The following is a 21,984-nucleotide window of genomic DNA, read 5'->3' as shown; positions in this document are numbered from 1 at the left end:
AGCAGCTCCCGACATTCCAGGGTTGGTTTTCCTTCATTTTGCTCAATCTCAGCCAAGGTAAATACCAAAGTGGGCAATTGATTTCCTGATGCAAACATTCAGGGTCAGGACTTGCTTGAATGGGAACTATGTTGCTTTCCTCTACTCCATCACTCTGACTACCATTTTCCACAGCAATCACATGTCTACAATGGCATCTGTCTGAGAAGCTGGTGTTTGGTACTTTGGAGCAATGTAGAAGATGCAGGCCAGGATGCTGTGCTACAGGTCCAGGCTATGGTGGATATGTTTCACCATAAGGCAACTCCCCCAACTCCTTCAAACACTCAACCAGCCTCCTCCCCACTGCCGATTTTCCCCAACTGGCTTGTTTACCTTTTGGACACATGGCCTGGCTGGGTGCATTTAAAAGATTAAAATTATGCCCAGCCAGGCAAAACTACATTTCTGAACAGACTGGCATGCCTACAGCATCTAATGGCTGCCCCTGATGATGTGTCACTCCTTGTCTCCAAGCTCTGATAGCATTATCTGCATGCTCTCCCCTCCTTGTGATGTTATCTGCATGTTCTCCCCTCAAACCTGGTCTTCGACATGGCAGCCTGACACATCAAAGATCAAGCTGCGGGGTAGACCCAGAGAGACAACTTCAAATACTTTGAAACAGAAAATAATACAGTGAAATTATTAACCAGTTCCAGGAACATTACAAGTGCTTTCTATTTCTAGTACTGTATCTTCTGTATGGTTCAACTAGTTAATTTAGACAGCTTTTAATCAGATGGAACTTGATATTTTCAGAACATGTAGCTAGCCTTAATTGATTCGTACATTGTAATATCCATGTAACCGTGGTATCACTCACTCTCCCCTGATCTGTCATCTCTGTTTTGGAGTCTGTCTTCACTTAATTTTTTTCTTTAGACTATTCCATCATCGTCATATCACAAAATAACCCTTTAAACTGCCTCCCCTTGCTGATGTGATGTTGTAATGTATTATCACCTTTGTATCTTGTAATCCTTATGTATCGAAATTTTTGTGAGCTCAGCACCTGAATATTTATTAACATTTAATTGAAGAGAATGTACTGAATCGATTTCCAAAAAGGGTGGTGGAGGTGGTGGAACAACCTCATCTTTACACCATTTTCACTTTACACCATTTTCACTGTATCGGTCACTGTTAAACACTTAATCTTGTTGCACAGTGGTTCTATGCTTTTAGGATGATTACATTATTACGAGTTTGATTATTCATTATGCTGTAGTTTGCCAATTGGTACAAAAGTTTTTAAAAAATGTTTTCTCCTTTTTAACAGACAGGCTTTGTGCTGGTTTCTTCTGCACTTTCATGATATGATGTTGCAAGAAAGAAACAAGAGGATGCCGTGATGAAACGTGAGCATGTAGCAGTAGCAGATAGATCTTCTTCCTTTGCAATGACTCACCCCACTCAGAGGCTAGCACAGTCCTGCTGCACTTCAGAGACTATAGTTTGATTGCTGTCACTACCAGTTAGATCATTAATCATAATTGTGGTAGTGACAACACATTTCTTGACCTCATCATGAAAGGCAAGGAGGTCATTCCTGGGAGCGATTATCCTTCAGGCGAGGGAAAACTACAAGGAGGATTTATTTTTGTTATCTACAGTATTCTCTTTTGTCCCCTAATTTTCCCTATAATCGGCAGAAATGTGAGGGCTTTGGGGCAGCAGGGGTCTGGCATTTCTTCTACTCTTAGGGAAAAACCTTTTGTTTTAGATCACTGAAATACTTGCTCCTGCCCTCAACACACCCCAGCTTGGGGTTGAATGTCAGAAATGCAAGTAAGTATCTGCAATAGTGTAATGACAACTGCATGTATTCATTTGTGTCTGTGTTTATATACATGCTGATTGCAGGGAAAATTACTAACTGGCCTTCTTGTGGATGACAGTGCATATTCTGCTCAAATAGTGGTCACTTGGCAGTGTTTTCCTGAAAGGAAGCCTGGGATGTTATTACAGCCTGTCACCACCAATGGCCTTCATGCTGAGGACCTTGGAGGAACTTCTCTAAAAAAGAAGACTGAAGATGAAAAGGTAGAAAATGCTAAGCACAAGGGAAAAATATTAGTACTGAAGTAGCTTTATTGGCCAGCATGTAGTTTACTTTTGGGGTTCTATTCATTTTGTCTGTGGTATATATAGTGTTGTTCCCTTTACTCCAATCCACATAACACACTGTACATTTACGGGCTTATAATATTAGTGCCATTCTGCTGAGATCATCTGTTCCTGTTACTTGGTATGTTTTTTCTTTTCCTCATCGTAGAACTCCTTCATCTTCCAAGCTCTTTGAATACAGCCAATGTTCATCTTCAAAGAGATGATCTCAGGAAAACCCTCACGATTAAAGCCAATGTAATCTGTCCTTTTCTTTTAAGAGTATTTCCGAAACCCGTTACCTTTGTCAGCACAAAGTGCACTTTCAGGTCTTGCACAGTATCAACAAGGTCAGGTTGTAAGGAATTTGTATTTTGAGATTTGGAAAATGATTGGAAATGGTAATATCTTTAGCAAAATCTTCAAAGAGGTACATTATCAACTGCAGTAATATAGTGCTACAAATTCATATGAAAGACTTCAAAGTAGATATGCAAATAAATACTTGAATGAGAGGATAATTAACGAGGGTGTGTCATAGGCATTCCTTAATACTTTACCTTCATTGCTTTCTTAATGATTACCCAGCAAGACAAAGTAGGTGATGCAATATTATTGGATTACTAAATAGAACCATGCATTTTCAAAGACCACAAAGAACCTTTAAGCAGATAGAATGTTTTCTGCAGTTTTCTAATGTATATGCTGTACTGTAATTGATATGCTGCACCTATCACTTAAATCAGCTTCTGTACCAGATGACTGGAGGATAGCTAATGTGACACCCATTTTTTAAAAAGTGTCCAGAGGCAATCCTGGCAATTTCAGGCTGGTATGACTAACTTCAGTACCAGGCAAATTGATTGAAACTATAGTAAATAACAGAATTATCAGACACGTAGATGAACATGATTTGTTGGGGGAAGAGTCAGCATGGCTTTTGTAAAGGAAAACCATAGTTTACCAATCTATTAGAATTCTTTGAGGAAGTCAGCAAACAGGAGGACAAGGGTAAGCTGGTGGATGTAGTGTACATGGACCTTCATAAAGCTTTTGTAAAGATCTATCACCAAATGTTCTAAAAGTAAGGAGTCATGGCATAAGAGGGAAAGTCCTCTCATGGATCAGTAACTGGTTAAAAGACAGGAAACAAAGGATAGGAATAAAGTGTCAGTTTTCAGAATGAAGTGAGGTAATAGTGGTGTCCCCCAGAGATCTGTACTGGGACCAGTGCAGCTCAACATATTCATAAATATGGAAAAGTGGGTAAACAGTGAGGTGGCAAAATTTGCAGACAATGCAAAATTATGCAAGATAGTTAAGTCCAAAGCTGACTGTGAAGAGTCACAACAGAATCTCACAAAACTGGGTAACTGGGCAACAAAATGACAGATGAAATTCAGTGTTGAAAATGCAAAGTAATGGACATTGGAAAGCATGATCCCAAATATACTTACAAAATCATGGGGTCTAAGTTAGCTGTTACCACTCAAGAAAGAGATCTTGGAGTTGTGAATACTTCAAAACCTCTGTTCAATGTGCAGCGGCAGTCAAAAAGGTGAACAGAATGTTAGGAACCATTAGAAAAGGGACAGATGATAAGACACTGAATATCATAATGCCACTATATAAATCCATGGTACACCTACATCTTGAATACTGCATGCAGTTCAGGTCACCCCATCTCAAAAAAGATATATGAGAAATGGAAAAGGTACAGAGAAGGGCAACAAAATTATTAACTGTATGGAACAACTACCATATGAGGAAAGATTAAAAAGACTGGGACTTTTCAGCTTAGAAACGAGATGACTAAGGGGGATATGATAGAGGTCTATAAAATCATAAATAGTATGGAGAAGGTGAATAAGGAAGTATTATTTATTCCTTCACATAACACAAAACCAGGGGTCACCCAATGAAATTAATATGCAGCAGGTTTAAAACAAACAAAAAGGAAGTACTTCTTCACACAAAGCACAGTCAACCTATGGAACTCGTTGCCATTGGATGTTGTGAAGGTCAAAACTATAACTGGATTAAAATAAGAATTAGATAAATTTGTGGGGGATACGTCCATCAATGGCTATTAGCCAAGATGGTCAGGGATGTGATCCCGTGCTCTGGGTGCCTCTAGCTTCTGATTGATGGAAGCTGGGAATGGACAATGGGATGGATCTCTTGGTGATTGCCTGTTCTGTTCATTCCCTCTGAAGTACCTGGCATTGCCCACTGTCAGGAGACAGGATATTATGCTAGATGGACTATTGAGCTGACCCAGTAGGGCTGTTCTTATGTATTGCTTCTTAATAAGTATTTACATTGTTGTAAAAGCAGTTTACAAAAACTTATAGCAGATAGCCATAATAAAATACTAACAATGAAATTGGTGTTTGCTCACAGAAGTATGCCTCATTTTGGTGGTAGTCTGTGGAGTGGGAGGCAGCACTGATTTACTTCACACTGTGTAGCCTTATACTGTCCTTGAATCACCTAGATAGATGGTGATGAGCTAAAGCATAAGGGTCCATATATGGCTGCAACCTTTAACATAGAGGATGAGTTGAAGCTGGTTGTCATAGGGGGCTTCCTAAGTTAATTCCCTTTTAAACTTAACAGGTACACCACAACTTGGAACTTGGAAAGAACCGAAATAACCGTTTAGGACAGAAATAACAAATGTGATACCTGACCACAAAAGGGTCATGGTAACAAATTGACACATATAATAATAAGATGAGATCATTGATATACTAACCTATAGAAAAAAGACACTCCAACATTAGTAAGGGGAGGAAATACAAATAAGAAAAAGGGGGAAAATCCCTACTGAATATGCATCGAATATAACGGCGTCAGTGTAACATAAAAGTGGCATCCCAGTCTAGAGTAGGAGTAGGAGAAGGAGATGTAGTCCTTGGGACGTGCCATAATGATGGCCACTGGTGATGACTGGGAAGGTGATGGTGAGGACGAAGATGACGATGGCTAACATTTCAGGTTGTTCTACAAGGGATGGTGTGAGTATATGGATGTGCAGATGTACATTCTGTAGTATCTCTATCTACCTTACTGAGTTGGGGTGTTTCTGACTGCTAAATGTGTTAATAAACTATATTTGTAAATATAAGAGAGTTCCTATAGTGTGAGTGTTGCAACTGTGCGCATCAGGGTTCCCAACTATAATTTGAATAATACTGGGCCTGATCTTGAGCCAAGAACCTGTCCATCCTCAAAGTGATAACTGGGATTCTTAAGTAATCAATTGGGTAATACTATAGGTGTGGAAATCTTTCTATTTTCCTAATAAAGATCATAGTGACAAGCTGAAAGCACTGCTTTTCAGTTCTAATATGTCTGTTTTTAATTGGTTACAGTGTGTGTGCAGATGTGTGTAAGTAATAAGGCAGGGGAGGAGGAAGACAGGGGTGTTTCTAAAGGGGAAAAAAGAGAAGGCGGAAGTGAAAAGGAGAATCATAATTGGAGAAAAAACAGGGAAATTGAACTCTGACCTTGAGCTACTAGGACAGAAATAATGTGTTATATATGCAACATGTTTCTGATTATGCTCTGGATTTCCTGGTACGTGCTCAAGTGGGCAAACAGAACAATCATGTTCCATAAGGTATGGCTTTGTTTTCCCTTTAAAAATCATTTTGTGCATTCTGAAATCACTTCAGAAGTGTGCCTTTCCTCTGAGATTATATCCCCCAAATAATTTGGGAATAGATAACTAGGGTGACATTTTGTTTAATTATCATCATAAAAAACAAGCTTGTGGTACATTATTGTAATAAATTTTAGCAATAAATGAAATAATACACTAGACTTGACAAAGAAAAAGTGGGTTTTTTGGTGGAAACATTAGAAACATTAAAAATCCTTTGTCATTTGGGTCTGTAATAATAGAGGCTATATAAATGATATGATTATCATCTTTTTTTTGTGGCACAAAGGTGCCTAAGTCCAATATTTAGATGTCACTGACATTCTCTAAACTACCATTAAGCTGCCTAACCCTGTAGGTACTTAAGTTTCTGCCGGTTAGCATTTGCAAAGCTTTCTAAGACCTTATGCTGCTTCACAGCTAGTGAGTTGCTTGGAGCCCTAGCATAAGCAAAAGCTCTGGAAGGGTTCTCAAACTAGGCATTCCCCCATCTCACCATTGAGCTTGACCCTGTAGGCACACTCAGAGGATGCATGGGATCGCGCCTACATGATGGGGTCTCATGCCAAAGAGGGAGTGTGTCTAATAGCCCAGTGGTTAGGGCCCCCCTTGGGAGGTGAGAGACTCAAGTTTGAATCCCAACTCTGTCTGATTTGGAGCAAGGACTTGAACCTGACTGCCCCAGGCTATAGAGTCAATCACACTCTGTCTTGCTCAAGGAGAAATACTTAATGATTTATATAAAGTAGAACATCTCCAACAGGACAGATTGAAAGATGCCTCCCAGAATAGTCAAAAGCCCCGTGGCTGTGATGCTAATATGGGAGACTCACATTTCTCTGCTCCATCAGGCAGAGAAAGGAGTTGAATCTGTTTCCTAGATGAGAGTGCCCAAAATTCTGGGATTTCTGTTCTGGAGTCTCTCAGGGTGTGTGTGTCTGATCTGTGGCAGCTGACTTGGGCTCCCCAGGCTATAAAATTGGAGTGTAGATGTTCAGGCCTGGGCTCTGGGGACTTGCGAGGGGGAAGGGTCCCAGTGCACGACTCCAGATGTCTACACTGAAATTTTATAGCCCCAGCCCATAAGCCCGAGTCAGCTGTGGGTGTTTTATTGCAGTGTAGACATACCCTCAGTCTCTGTTTTTTTTGTGTGAGAAACGGCTGTCCTTGTGTTGGTGTCTAACTCCACGAGAGGCTTTACAGTTGAGAATCCTGAGCAAAGGGAGTCGCCTCCCACCGGCCTGCCTGTCAGGAACCTGTGGCCCAGATCAATGGGGGCTAGGTGCCTAAGTATCTTTGGGTACGTTTACACTGCAGCTGGGAGGTGTGATTCCCAGCACTGGTAGATAGACTGAAGCTAGCATACTGAAAATAGCAGTCTGGAGATTGTAGCATGGTCAGCGGCTTGGGCTAGCTGCCCGATCTTGGACCTCCCCCAGAGGGTTAAGTGGGCTTGGGTTTGGGTGTCTAGCCTGAGATGTCTCCCATGCCGCAACATCCACACTGCTATTTTTAGCACATTGGCTGGAGCAGGGCTAGCATGAATCTGTCTACCCACGCTGGAAATCGCACTAGTCTTTGCTGAGTAACCATGTAATTGTAGATGTTATCCCCACCCTTCCACCACTAATCTTTCCTTTCCTGCTTTGTTACATTAGGGGAGATTTTCAAAGGCACAAATGGGAGTTAGTCAATGAAAATTGGCACCTAACTCCCACTTGTGCCTTTGTTTCTGGAATGACGGTGTGTACTCTTCAGAAGAGGGACCACCTTTTTATTTTTTATTTTACTGTGAGCAACCTGACCCACTTTTGGAAACCATACAAGAATAAATAATTAATACTGATATCAGGTTCAATGACCAGTGGCCCTGCACATCTAAAAGTTCACCTTCATCGAGTGGAAGACCATGGTTGACAGATTTGCTCCTCTGGCACAATGGAACTTTCTCCCATAAGGGTAAAGCTCATCTGTGCAGGAGACAAAGCTTTCTCAGGTGCTTGTCCAAGACTATGGAATGAACTCATCACTTCCTCTGTAAGTGCCTGACCTACTTCTTCGACTTTCCCTTCTCTAATATAAGCACATAGCAGTGCGCATGTTTAAAAAAAGAAAAAGAAAAAACCCCAACAAGCCAAACCCTACCAAAACAAAACTCATCACTGCACACACAGTTCTCCCCATGGGGAAAGGATGAAAGAAAGAATTATCCACATGTGACAGATGTTAGTTATGTTGCTTAAGGCATTACTGGAAGGCACTCAGATACAACGGTGAGGAAGGCAGTATAAAAATAGAATGTGTAATATGTAATATGTAATAGAATGCCATCAGTGATGTCAGTGCAGCTTCATGGACATGGTTTGTGTGTTATGCCATGTTCCCTTTTTATGAACCAAACACATTTTAGACTGTAAATTTGTTTTAGTATTCTTTATGCAGGATTTTAAGGATAATTTGAAAAACTACAGCCATTTTGATGTCCCCTCCATCAGCTTTCAATTTGTGTTAGTGCCTGTGTGTCTGAGCAAACATTTATGGGTCAGGTCCTGAAGTCAGACAGAGCTGCACAGGAGCATATGAGAGCAGGTGGTGTCTGGCCTGTTATGTCTGGATTCTTCTTTTATATTGCTGGTAGAAACTCACTGTAATTTGGCAACAGCTTTGCTTAAAAAAAACAACAACACTGTGTACCAAATCCCGAGGTCCTTACTCAGATTTTACAAAGTCCTCTATTGGCTGTTAATATTAGTCCCATTTTCCAGAGGACACACTGAGTAAGAATTTCAGGATTTGAACCTGTAATAATTAGGAAACAAAGGAAACCAGAAATCTGGGTTTTTTTTTATTCCTCTCAGCAGAGAATCAATGCCCAAAATATGAAAGTATGTTCCCATAGACAGCACAAGCTGAAATGTACCCAACAGAAAAATCAGAGGGGTACACATCTGGGTATTTTTGGTGGTTTATTTATTGGTTGTGGGTTTATTTTGTTTGTTTGTTTTGCTTTTAATTTACTTATTTGGAATTTTATTGTAATTTGAGGGAGCAAGGAAATTAAAATGTCATTAAAATAATTAAATCTGTATACCTCTCGCACCCCGTTTCTATAATGTTTAACTTTTAAAAAGAGGCCTCTGGAAATTGACTATGCCACTATGGAATCTATTTTGCAAAATTTATATTGGGCTATATGACACTTAGGGAAAGTAGGCAGACAAAGACACAGAAAAAAGATTGGAAAATTACATTTTATATTTCATTGTGCTATGCAGTGAACACTGAGTTTCTTTTGTATCCTGCAGCCAAAATCTCATAATATTGTTTTTTTTAAATCCCTTCTTGTTGTTTGCAGATTCTCCAGGAAGTTGCAGCCTATCTAAAAGAAATAAATGATAACTCTGTAAGTTCTTTGGTACAGTACAGATACCGATTAATTCTGATGTATTTTTAGTCATGTTTCATTAAATATGTAAAATGATGAGTCGCTAGTATCGGTGAGAGGGGGAAATGGAACATAATTAATAGATGAAAAAATGCCCCCTTCAAAATATAGCTGCTATAAGTATACTTGGCTGATCATGAAATTTCTAATTCCAGCCTTCATATCTATATTTTAGATTGACTCTACCCTCGGGCCTCAGGAGTGAGCTTCATTACTGAAAAGTCATGGGAAGTCATGTTTATTGTCTCAGCAGGTAGCTGCACTTTAAGTGTAATACTGAAAGACATGAGAAAGCAGAGGCCAGTTTGTGTTATTAGAGACACACTACAGCTTCCCGACAGATGTGCACAGCAGAAAAAAAATTAGAGCAGTACATGCTTCAGATTCTATCAAGCTTTAAATATTTCTGCTTTAAAGATGTCAACTTAAGTTCTTTACTTTTCCCAAATACATGATAATGATGTAAGCAATCTCTTCTGTGGAAGAAAATGTGACCAGTCTAACTATATAAGAAACACTGTCTATAATCCTTTGTGTAGGTTGTGAGTATTTCAACCTTATCCCTGAGATGCCTATCAGCTCTTTAACTGTGCCTATGGAAGGATTTGTGTATTATAAGTGACTACAGTAATGAAATATTTGTTTATTCAATTTCAGAAAGGATATTTATCTCTCTGTGGCTGCAAAGCAAAACATTATGCTAACATATTTCAGATATGTAGTCAGCAACAAGGCGACCCTAGACAGTCTTGCTCTCTGTTTGTCACATAATATCCTTAGCGTCTAATAACGTTCTGATAAAGGGACTGTGCTATATCTGCAGCCATGTCTATTGCCATATGGTGGTTTCCAAATTACAATGCATTGTGATGAGTAGAGATTGACGAAAGTGGTCTAACTAGCTCCCAGCACATGAGTAGCTGCTGACAGGGCTAGTGCAAGCTAATAGCAGTATTATCATTTGATAATGCAGCACCATCAATAACATTTTCACTGAGTTAATTTTATTGCTGGCTATTATTTTCTATAGAAAAAATGCTAGTGGTGTTTATTATTGTTATAACTGTTACTAATTTATCATTCGGCCATAGTACCTATACTCTCAGAAGTAATACTTAGCAAATCTATAGTGTTTTACTAACAGTAACAAATGAATCCATGGTTTAATAGATACATATTGGCAGAAATCACTCAAGATATCTGTATAACTAACCCATATATTTGTAGCTTCTTTATTATCTGCCAATAATTGGAGTATTAGCGTATTAGTTTGCTCTCTCACCAACAGAAGGTGGTCCAATAAAAGATGTTACCTCACCCACCTTGTCTCTATAATATCCTGGGACCAATATGGATATAACTATACTGCATACAATAATTGGTGTTGTTCATACCAGTTTCTGAACCTGACACTCACCAAGTGTGTATTAAAACAAATGGGTAGAAGTGGAGAAATCTGCTGAACTCTTGACAAATTCCCCAGATCACTGATATACTACTTAATATGCACATCATTTGTACCCATAGTGAGAAACACACCTCAGAATGTTTTCATGCCACCTCATAGACACTTCATAACCTTTCTTCTTTTATGGCTTGTCTGTCTACCTATTCTGTCTGTGATTATCTAAACAAATCCAATCTGGTCCTTATGTAATTATGTATTTTTATGTAATCTAACATAACCTATGTAGTCTAGTCTATGTTATGGCATACTCTCATAAAGGCATACTTAAGCATATAAGAAGTGTATCTGCATTTTGGAATTATTGCATTATGGATTCAGAACCGTAATTACATCTTTTATAATTATATTGCCACCTGTTATCCCACAGTGGATTAGCACTAAGATATTTAGCAAAGTGGTTATAGAACTGAAACGCATTGGAAAATTCACAGGGCTTATAACAATTCTCAAATTCACTTGGTTACCTGGTACAGTAGTCTGCTCTTTACACCCAGAGTTTCATAAATTTTTGTTAAACCCTAAAACCGTGCAAAATTCACCTAGTTTCAGATCACAATGTGGTTAAAGTTTGCAGAATCACGCTCTTATTTAATAATGTTTATTATGTGCTTTTGAGATCTTAATTTGAAAAGTGCTATAATAATGCAAAGTAGTACACATGTATGGTCAAATATTGCTATTTATTGCACATCCCTCAGGCTTGTGTGCATAATTTAGTCCTTGGGCCTAGATACTCTTTTATCTAGTAACAGGCCAGGAATGAAGAGGACCAGCAGGAGCGGCAGTGGAGACTCAATCGCACACACTCAAACTCCACAGCGGATTCTTCATTTTCAGCGGGCCATAGCTGAACATACTAGGAGAGAGGAGCAGGGACAGCACAGCTGCCTCATCAGTGACTAACTCCCATCCAAGGAGTTCCACTACTGTTATGCCGGATACTCTTCATGTCCTCTAATTGCCTGACAGGTTCCCAAGCAGTATCGGCCCTGATTGCCTGATGCTCAACATAAGAAACAATGAGCTTCTCCTCCCCTTACAGAGTGTATCCTTGATTGGCCAATCATATCATTCACTTCCTGAGTCAGGCTGATCTTCCCCTTTTGGTCCTTTTTGGGATTCTCTTCCTCACTGCCATTGCCATGCCCAGACCCATTTCCTTGCCTAGGATCCAATCTAAGATCTCCTAGGGCTGATGCATTACCCATGCTGTGTGTGTGTATGTGTGTGTATGAAAATATCCCATCTCAGGTGTTTCTATGAGCATGCATATTTCATTAGCATATATTAATGAGTGATTTCAGTGAGATACTGGTGCTTAGAAATGCACAGGACTACATGTTGGGGTCACATACATATTCTCTGTTGAAAAAGTGGGCAGCAGACATCTACCTTGTGCTAGAGTGAGATAGCTTTGAAAATCCCACAGGAAACCCGATGGGGCAAAACTGAGCATCTAGTTTCTTTGCCTTTGAAAATCCCCCTGCCCAAGAGTCAAATTCAACTCCCAATTAAATCAGTTGAAAGGCTCCTCTTTGACTGTAGTAGCAGGAGTTGGCTCAAACCCTAAATCCATTACAACAGGAAGTGAAGAGCGTCATGTATCCTCTTCACTGGGCAGCACTCCATTTCACATGTCTGAGACTTAAAAGAAACCCATGCAATTTAGTGGCCCATGCTGCTTTGAAACTCTCTCCTCACACTAAAGTACATAAGTCTGTCACTAGCAAAGGCACTGTACGACATAAAGTCTAATGAACTGTGGCTTACACATGGCTGATTACTAAATATAACATTTATTTGAGTGGGGAGCTGTGTGGCCTTAGGAGCTAACTGAAAGGAGATTCTCCAAAATCTCCCTTCTCCAAAAAGAAACAAATAAGCTATTTATTATGTTTGCTGCCAGTATTTCAATTTTCCTCAGTAATACATTTCTGTGAGGAATACAGCCTTTAGGTTCTTTACCATAACCGTCTCTCCCTCCTGCAGAGGATGTCTCAATCAGCATGTCAGGGAGGGTCATTTGACTACATCAAATCACTTGTCTTTTTATCTTGCACCGTCTTCATTGTTCTGTGCCTTGACAATTTTGTATTTGCTTTTGTTTATATGGTTGATAAAGGTAATAGTGTCAATGTAATATACTTATATGTTTGACTTGGTATCACACAACATTTTGTTGAAAAAACTAGAGCAATATAGAATTAACACGGCACACATTAAATGGATTAAAAGATTGATAATTGATCGGTCTCAAAATGTAACTGTAAATGGGAAATAATCATCAAGCATGTGTGTTTCCAGTGGGATACCACAGGGACTGGTTTTTGCTTCTAGCTATTTAACATTTTTATCAATGACCTGGAAGGAAACAAAATCATCACTGATACAATTTGCAGATGGCACAAAAATTGGGGGAATGGTAAATTATGAAGAGGACAGATTACTGATTCAGAGTGATCTAGATCACTTGGTAAACTTGGCACATGCAAACAATATGCTTTTTAATATGGGAAAATGGAAATGTATACATCTAGGAACAAAGAATGGGGGATTATAGGGAACTCAATCCTGGGAAGTTGTGACTCGAAAAAAGATTTGGGGGTCGTGGAGGATAATCAGCTGAACAGGAGCTCTCACTGTGACTCTGTGGCCAAAAAGAGCTAATGTGATCCTGGGATACATAAATAGGGGACTCACAGATAGGAATAGAAAACTTATTTTATCTCTGGGGTGACTGCTGCTGGACTACTGTGTGCAGTTCTGAGGCCCAAAATTGAAGAAGACTATTGATATACGCAAGAGGGCTCAGAGAAGAGCCATGAGAATGATTAAAGGATTAGAAAACATGCGTTATAGTGACAGACTCAAGAAGCTCAATCTATTTAGCTTAACAAGAGAAGGTTAAGGGGTGACTTGATTACAGTCTATAAGTACTTACATGGGGAACAAATATTTAATAATGGGCTCTTCAATCTACCAGAGAAAGGTATAGCACAATCCAATGGCTGAAGCAGAACCTAGACAAACTCAGACTGAGAAATAAGGCATATGTTTTTAACAGTGAGAATAATTAACCATTGGAACAATTTACCAAGATAGATTCTCTGTTACTAACACTTTTAAAATAAAGATTAGATGCTTTTCTAAAAGATCTGGTCTGGGATTTATTCTGGGCCAGTTCTCTGGCCTCTGTTACACAGGAGGCAGACTATATGATCACAATGGTCCCTTCTGGCCTTGGCATCTATGAATCTATGATTTGTGCTGTGCAAGGTACAGCATGGTTGGTTTGCTATTGTATTTTTACTCTTCTAAGAAAAGGCTCACTTCCCTTGTAGTAATTGTAACAGCAGACAGAGCATCAAAATGAGGCTTCTCAGCACTCATAGAAATGTGTGTGTGTGTATTATATTTAAATAAAAGGAAATAAAAAACTGCCGAGGCACAAAGCAATGAATACAGTGCAAGATATCAAGATAAGTGCTTTGATGTAGTCAAATGACCCTCTCTGACATGCTGATTCAGATGTCCTCTGAGGGAGGGAGCGACAGTTATGGTAAAGAACCTAAAGGGTGTATTTCTCACAGAAATTTGTTACTAAGAAGAACTGAAATACTTGCAGAAAACTACTCGGCATAATAAAAACATCACTTGATTATCATTCATTCAGGAATATTATTTTCATTAAGGAAATGGAGATTTCAAGAGCTTTCATGCCTCAGTCTCTTAGAAAAACTCAGTCAAAGCATGACCCCCAGCTTGAAAGTCAGTTAATAAAAGCTTTCCAAATTGGAGGTAGGCAGTAGTGCCCACCAAGGTGATGTTTGTCACTGTTTGAATTGACCTCTCTATGAAGTCTGAAAACCAATTCAGATGTGATCGTAGAAGCAGCCATTTGGTAATATCCTATTTTATTGACAAAAGGGGATGGAGTCAACTCATTTTCATAACAATATGCTTGAAGAAATCCTAAAGCACTCTATCATTTACATTTGTTTTCCAGTATAGCCTGTGAAAATGTTACTGAGCTTGGGTGGGGATATTTCTTTGTTTTTTAAGAAGAAAAATCTAAAGTTAGTGAGCAAGAATGAAGAAACACTTAAACATGAATTTTTCTCTATTAGCCTATTCTAGCTTTGAAGGAGTCCTCCCTTTAAAAATAAATGCTTCTTATTGAGAATATTTTTACTTAAATGGAAAGAGACAGAAAAGGAATAAGAATACAAAGCAAAACAAGCAACAAAATGAAAAAGTGCTGGCACATCCACTGCTATGTCAGAATAGGGAGGGGGCCTGGGAGACAGAAAGGGCTTGTTGAGAGGACACAGGACTAGATATCAGGAGAGCTGGGTTCTCTTCCTGCCTCTGCCACTTATATTCTGCAGCTATGATAGAATAGTTTATTCAATGAATTAATTCCCTTTTCTGATTGTGAATTATCCTTGTTCAAGAAGTGATTTTCACTGATTAGTTCATTATGCATAATTGTTGGGTGAATGATTTGTATGATCAAATTGCAGCCTAGCAGTTGTTCATGAACAATTCACTGTAAGTATTCATGATTTGGTATTTGAGTTGCAGGAGTGGTTCCCCATATCACACACAAACATTTCTGGTCCTTGGTTAGATAAACTAAGCTTTCTAAACAGAAGTGCCTGAAGAAATAACTGAAGTTTTGATTCTGTTGGGGATTGGATGGAGTGGTGAAGACCCTCATTCTAGGAAACAAAATATAGCAAGTGATAAGCAGTCAAAGGGAATGATAGGAGATTAAAATGTTTCCTTTGCACAAAACAGGACATTATTTTTAACTACATATATGGACCCCTGGTTTGAAAACAATGGGGTTCCTTCTTGACTGATGAAAAATGTAAGGATTTATTGGGTGTCTAGCAAGACTTTCCATTCAATTTTCTCTTCATACCAAGTAATTGTATGGTCCTAATGAAGCCAGATCTTTGTTTTGCTCATCTAGTTTTTTCTGTGCTAGAACTGAAAGGGTGGTCAGGGGTTTTTAAGATAACCTGCTTTGTAATTCGTTCATCCCATAAACAATAACACACTTTTATATGACTGCCAAGGAAAAGCATGGATAGAATACACTGGTCTCCATTTAATAGCACGTATGTGCAGAGTGTTTTTTGACTTGCATTAAGCATGTTAGTGCCAGGTCTCTCGCTTGGGCTTTTTGAGTGTGCTGTCTTATTGCTCTGTGAAGAGTAGGTTGTCTACTCTAGTCATTCCTCTTCTTCAGTACTTGGCTGCATTTAACTCACTCAGCTGAATTACCTGGAGTGCCCTGAAGTACTGCGAAAATGTCTCTGTCATTGGTAGTGGCCTCTGCCACTCCCCCACTTCTTCTGTCCCCTGCTGTAGCTGCTCATTGTTTACTTTGACCTCCTACATCTACAAAAAACTTTTGGCCTTCCCCTTCTGTCACCTAACCTACCAAAAGCACAAAGTAGCTGCATGTATATCCTCTTGAATATTTATTCACACTAGTCTTCACAACACTTTTGCTTTCTATAAACATTCTTATGAATAAAACCGTGGTTGCTGACTGGTTGCTAATAAAAGGAGTTGCAAGTACAAGCCAAGTCACTTGGCAAGTTCTGTTATTTGCAAGAACATTTGCCATTTCCCCCCTGTATTTCTCCAGTTCAATATGACTCCTTCAATAAACTGGTCATAAGGACTTTGGGGGAAATTCTCAGCATGTGTAAAATGGCATAGCTCCACAATTAAATACTGGTTTACACCAACTGAGGATCTGCCCATCTATTTTTAATCACCAGTTTTGTGATGATCCCTTCAACAATCTTTCTTTCCAAAGAGACTGATTTCATTAACACGTTTGCCAATTCAGCCTCTTTAAAAGAAAAACAAAAAAAAATCTCCCTCCCCAAAAAAGTTTTGTTTTAATTAATTATAAGGGGCAAAATCAGGAAAACAAGCAAATACAGATAAAAGAATGCAGTTTTGCAAAGGGCAAGAGGGAGATTAATACATGTATGTGCTCCTGTATAGAGAGCAGCACTTTCAATAGAGCTGTGTGCAGAGGCAGTCACAATGGAATATCTATTCTCACAAATTGTTTTCTGTAAATCTATCTAATCTATTTATTTATCCCCAGATCTTGTGCATTTAGATCAGAGCTCTGCCAGCTGAATTAATAATTCTTATCTGAAAGTAATTAGGTTGGTCCATAAGTTTTCACCACTGTGTTGTTCCACATCATATCAGACTGTGTGATGTCTCATCACATTAGCATAAAATGCATTGTGGTGTAGCACAGCATGGTGTGGTGGAAGACTAGAAATGATGCAGCATTCCCAACTGGAGTGAACTGGTAAGTGTCAGTGGTATTAGGTATTTGGGAACATCACAGTTTGATTACTCTCCGAAAAATTTGTTTTTTTATCTCCCCTTTACATTTAAAGCACTTGAATGTAGATGTTAACTTTTATGACCCGGTTTAGAACAGGAGAAGCACTGTAAGTACCCCAAAAACCATTCAAACCTACCTTTTAGTGACAAAAATGTGCCAGTTCTGAATTTATTGACCATCTGTCAGCCTTCAGTCACCACTAGCTAGCTGTCATTGCTTGTTATTTGATGCACTTCTATAATGACTCACTGCAGGGAGCTACCAGTATCTCCATCACAATGATTAATGAGGTCACTGTCTATTCACAAGCATCTCAGCCCATAATTATTTCCAGTAACTATAGCTAGTATGTCAGTTCACCATTAAAGCAATGTATTTATACACAGCATCTGTCCCTTTCTTTATTGCTCAGGTTTCTGATGCTTCCTGATTATTAACATTTTTATAGATAAGACATTTACTCAACTAGCCCCATTCAAAATAATCTTCTCAGGATATAACAGCAAAGACAACAGTTAAAATAGTGGATCACAAGAATTTAAGACAAAGTCCTCTTCTCTTTCATTGTATTGTAGATATCTATTGCATTACCTATGGCATATTTTGTAATTGGAATTTTCGTTGATGCCCATGGGCATTCTGCAAACAGAGAGTCTTATTATTAATATTATTTATTGTTTTTACTATGGTGGCTCCCAAGTAGCTCACTGAGGATTGGGGCTCCATTGTGTAGTGTCTTACAAGTATATAAGAAGACAAAATCCCTGTCCTGAGGAGTTTATAATCTAAAAAGGCAAGACACACTGTGTTAAGGAGGTGAGGGAAAGCGATAAAAATATGTGAGCAAAGTTAGAGAAGAAGGATTGCTTTGTGGTTAAGGTACTACATTAGTACTTGGGAATCCGGCTTCAATTCCTGGCTTTTACTACAGTTTTCTCTGTTACCTTAGGCTAATTGCTTAGTCTCTCTCTGCCTCTGTTCCCCAGTTGTAAAATAGGAATACTTCCTTACCTCACTAAACCTTTTGTGGGGATAAATTAATTAATGTTTGTGATGTATTTGGACACTATAGTGATGGGGATCATGTAAGTGGATAGTCACAGGAGGCCAGATTTTCCATTGCCCTGCACAATGTGTAGTGTAGTGATTGACACCAGTGCAAAGTGATTATAACACTCTACTAAATCAGAATGGCAGAGTTTTGCATTCACTCACTTTACACTGGTGAGGGAACGCAAGGGGATTAAGTTAATGTTGGGCTTATCTTGTGAGTTTCTTTTTAAAGGAAACTATTCCCAGCTGCCCATCAACAAAATGTGTTTTCTTTTCAGTTTTAATTGTTATCCTTTGCCTAATTCTTATTGTTTTTAACACAATCTATTGCCACAACAAGTACTCATTTGCTCATTAACTTTTTTTTAAGGATAAAAATACAAAATTTCTCTCTTATACCAAAGACCCATCAATGTTTTGAAATCCCACCCACTTGTTATCAAGATGGCAACCCTTCCTCTCACGTCAAAGGCTCTCAGCACACCCTTCTGTCACAAGAAATGAGCTGAAACATTGAAGTCACAAAAGAGGAGACTCCTAACTCTGTGACGTTGTACGGTTGGGGTACTTTGGGCCTCTCACCAAGTTTGGCCTCACTTTCCTTCAGCAAGAGTGGGGCTTCTCCCCATTCACTCCTACCAGGGGTGCAGCAAGAGTCGATAGGTGTACACAGCCCATGGGAGCCTCCAGCCTGAGACAACAGACCCTGGCTAGCCGAGCTCATGCTAGCACTCTAAAAATAGCTTAGGCAGCATCTTCAAAGCACTCTCTTCTTCTTCTCTTCTTCCTCTTATTCACTCCCAGTGGAGCATAAGGCGTCAACCATTCTCCTCCATTCATTTCGTTCTTGAGCGAGGCAGCAAATTTCATCCCACTTCATTCCCATGCCTTTCATTTCCTCTTCAACCGCTATCTTTATTTGTTTTTTGGGTTTAACCAGAGACTCCATCGAAACAGGGACTTCCTTTCGGTTTTGATCCCTGTTTGTCATATTTGGCATCTCTGGCTGACTACCCATGATTTTGTGAATTTCTGGAGATTTGATTGACGTTTCTGTGGCACTTGTTTTTTTTTTACGTGGTGGGTTGCCAACCCAACGCACAACCCTCCTCCTTTCACATCTTGGGCTTGGGACCAAGCAACGGCGGAGTTAAAGCACTCTCTACACTGGTATTTTTAGACCGCTGGTGTGAGTTCCACTCACCTGAGTCTGTTTAGCTGGGCTGGGAGGCTCACTTCCATGTGCTGCATAGACATATCCAGTGTGTCTATTAAGGGAGGTCTGGACTTGCTGAATTTCCCTCTTACCCATTTGGTTCACTGACAGAACTATACTTTGGAGTTACACACACACACACGCACACACACACACACACACACACACAAACACTGATTAACAATAGGCATTTCAAGCCTGTGGGAAAGAGGAGGGGAATGGGCGGTGCCCCCAGATTTCCCCCCACACTTTTTGAAAGGCTCCGATGTCCTTGATCACGCACCAAGTAATACCTCTTGCTATGGGGGCCAGAATCGTCCTACTCCACACATTTTGTAGAGTTAGCAACCATGTTAATGCCACATGCATTGTGGGTGGGCAAGGTAGTTCAACAATAAAAGGACAGAAAAAAACAATATAATCTTTAAAAAATAAATACCTCATGATTTGAGGGCCAATCTCAAACTAAAAATATACAAACAAATTAAATAAATATATTCCAGTCTGAAGAACAACTGCTCTCTTTATTTTACAGCCTATTTACTAGTTGAAGGAGTTTGCTCATTCTCACAATATTACAGAAATGGCACATTTACTTGTAAAGGATAAAGCAGTTTTCACAATTTCCTTCTGAGCTTTACAGTGAAGATAAGAACTGATGCTTTTCTTAGCATCACTAAAGTGCAATAAAAAAGATACTAGTATATGTTATTGAAAAAAAAATACAACCCCTTCCCTGACATTAGCAATGTTATTATTATTCTTTCAGTTCTGTATTGTTTTCTACTCTGCAGCTTTGTGTTATACAGATTGTCAAATTTGTCAAGATTCCTTGTTCTTTGTTTGAAAATTTTTAGGCAGCAATATTATTTTTCTACTAACAGTTCTAAAAATATGTCCCTAGCAGACACTATTTGTTTGATGGTAACCCAGATTGCAAGAGGACACACAATTGAATAATAGGAAAAAAATAAATCCAATATTTCCTTCATGTGCATAAATCAGCTGAGGATTTTTACATCAACTGTTGGGTCTGAGTGGATATTGTATCTATTGTGAAAGGTAGCAATTAGTCAGCATTCTGATTATACTCACTTAGGAACCATGTACATTTTGGAACATAGAAAATGTTTAGATAAAAGGAAACCTTAGGAGGACCTTGGACACCAACCAGCCTGCCTGCCCATCTGGAGGATTGCAGCTGTAATAGTGCAGCCTCCAGTGTTAGCATTAGTATTAGCACTGGGTTTCAGGCCAAGTACCAGTGTGGGACGGCAATACACATCCTCACCCCTCTTGATCCCCACCTTCCCCACCCTTTGGTCTGTTCCAGCCACGTGTTATGTTTTGTCATAAATCTAGACTAAGATTTTGGGACAGGAATTGTCTTTTTAGTACATGTTTGTACAATACTAGCAAAATGGGGCCCTGATCCTTGAATTAGAGACCCTAGGCACTACTGTCATACAAAACTGTATTGTATTTTATCTCAGGGGCAGTAGTGCTACAAAGTGCACCCTGCTATCTTCCCACTGCAGAAATCAATAAAAAGGTAAAGCCTTGGTAATTTCCTTCTGTTCCCTTCCCAAAAATAAATACAATATTATATTAACCCTTCTCTGGGATACAGCTTCATCTTTTGTGTCATAAATTTGCTTCAGTCTGCATAATCTTGTTTCAAAATTTGGAAACGGATTCCATCTAGCCTTAGAGATTTCAATTTGCAGAACATCTAATTACTTGGCTGTTTCTTTCGCACATGGGAAATATGTTGTTATGACAAATTAAATATATGTCAGGACATTATGAACTGTTGAGATACAAGCACTTAATATGAAATTTGCCTTGAAGAAAATCCATGCATTAACCACACCCTGATAGTCATTAAGGGGATTGTGTGGGTTAAAGCACTCTTCTTTGTCTGAAGGTATATTTTAACCTTTCTCAACATCTTTGTGTTGGAGAGCAACACTGTTACTATACAATCCTGGTTGAACAGCTTTGGAATAGCAGTTTACCAGACAAAAAGCTCAGAGGCTTAGACAAGAAAAGTGAACAGAATGTTTAAGCAGGCAGAGTCCAATGGTATGTCTACATGGCATCCCAGAATTACTTGCAGTAAGACAACAGCAAAGGAGAGCAGATGGCCAAAGTTCCATAAAATAGTGAGATGCACTTACCATAGGAGCCAGTATGAGTAGGTAAAGTAGAAGTGCCCTGCGCTAGGACAGCATTGAAAGTTGAAACATTTTAGCAGTATGTACAAGCATAGAGGAGGATCTCAAAGATTCACTCAGATTTATACAAGAGGAGGATGACACATGAGATAGCAGTGATGACATCATGATTCTCTCCTTGAGTCTAAGAGCATATCAGATTCAGGTTATTAGGACAGCACCAAGGGACCAATCTCTGTGCATGCAGAAATGTTGATAAGGAAATGCCCTGTGCGATTTCAGCTGGATAGAGGAGCCTCCTATAACATGATTTCTCAGGGTGAACTGGATCCATTACAAAGAGCATGCAACATTGCTGCATGCATAGAGACTGGTATTGCCCATTGGTGCTGTCCTAACGTACAGTGAGAGCACAATGC

General features: G+C 39.2%; 2 long non-coding RNA genes across 2 annotated transcripts; one reads left to right on the top strand and one right to left on the bottom strand.

Annotated features, from left to right (window-relative positions):
- Positions 1–9,635, top strand: LOC120386558. Its single transcript, XR_005589779.1, has 5 exons — positions 1–57; positions 1,322–1,400; positions 1,906–2,085; positions 9,171–9,218; positions 9,436–9,635. It is a non-coding gene; the product is annotated as an uncharacterized LOC120386558 (long non-coding RNA).
- Positions 9,048–17,389, bottom strand: LOC120386553. The gene is made up of 2 exons (XR_005589776.1): positions 17,256–17,389; positions 9,048–9,194 (listed from the first exon to the last, which is right to left on the bottom strand). It is a non-coding gene; the product is annotated as an uncharacterized LOC120386553 (long non-coding RNA).
- Positions 17,390–21,984: the final 4,595 nt, after the last annotated feature.

The sequence above is a fragment of the Mauremys reevesii genome, linkage group 1, assembly GCF_016161935.1.
Source record: "Mauremys reevesii isolate NIE-2019 linkage group 1, ASM1616193v1, whole genome shotgun sequence".
NCBI classification, from domain to species: Eukaryota; Metazoa; Chordata; order Testudines; family Geoemydidae; genus Mauremys; species Mauremys reevesii.
Note: the sequence above shows the minus strand (reverse complement) of the source record. Positions and strands in the feature narration are given on the sequence as shown.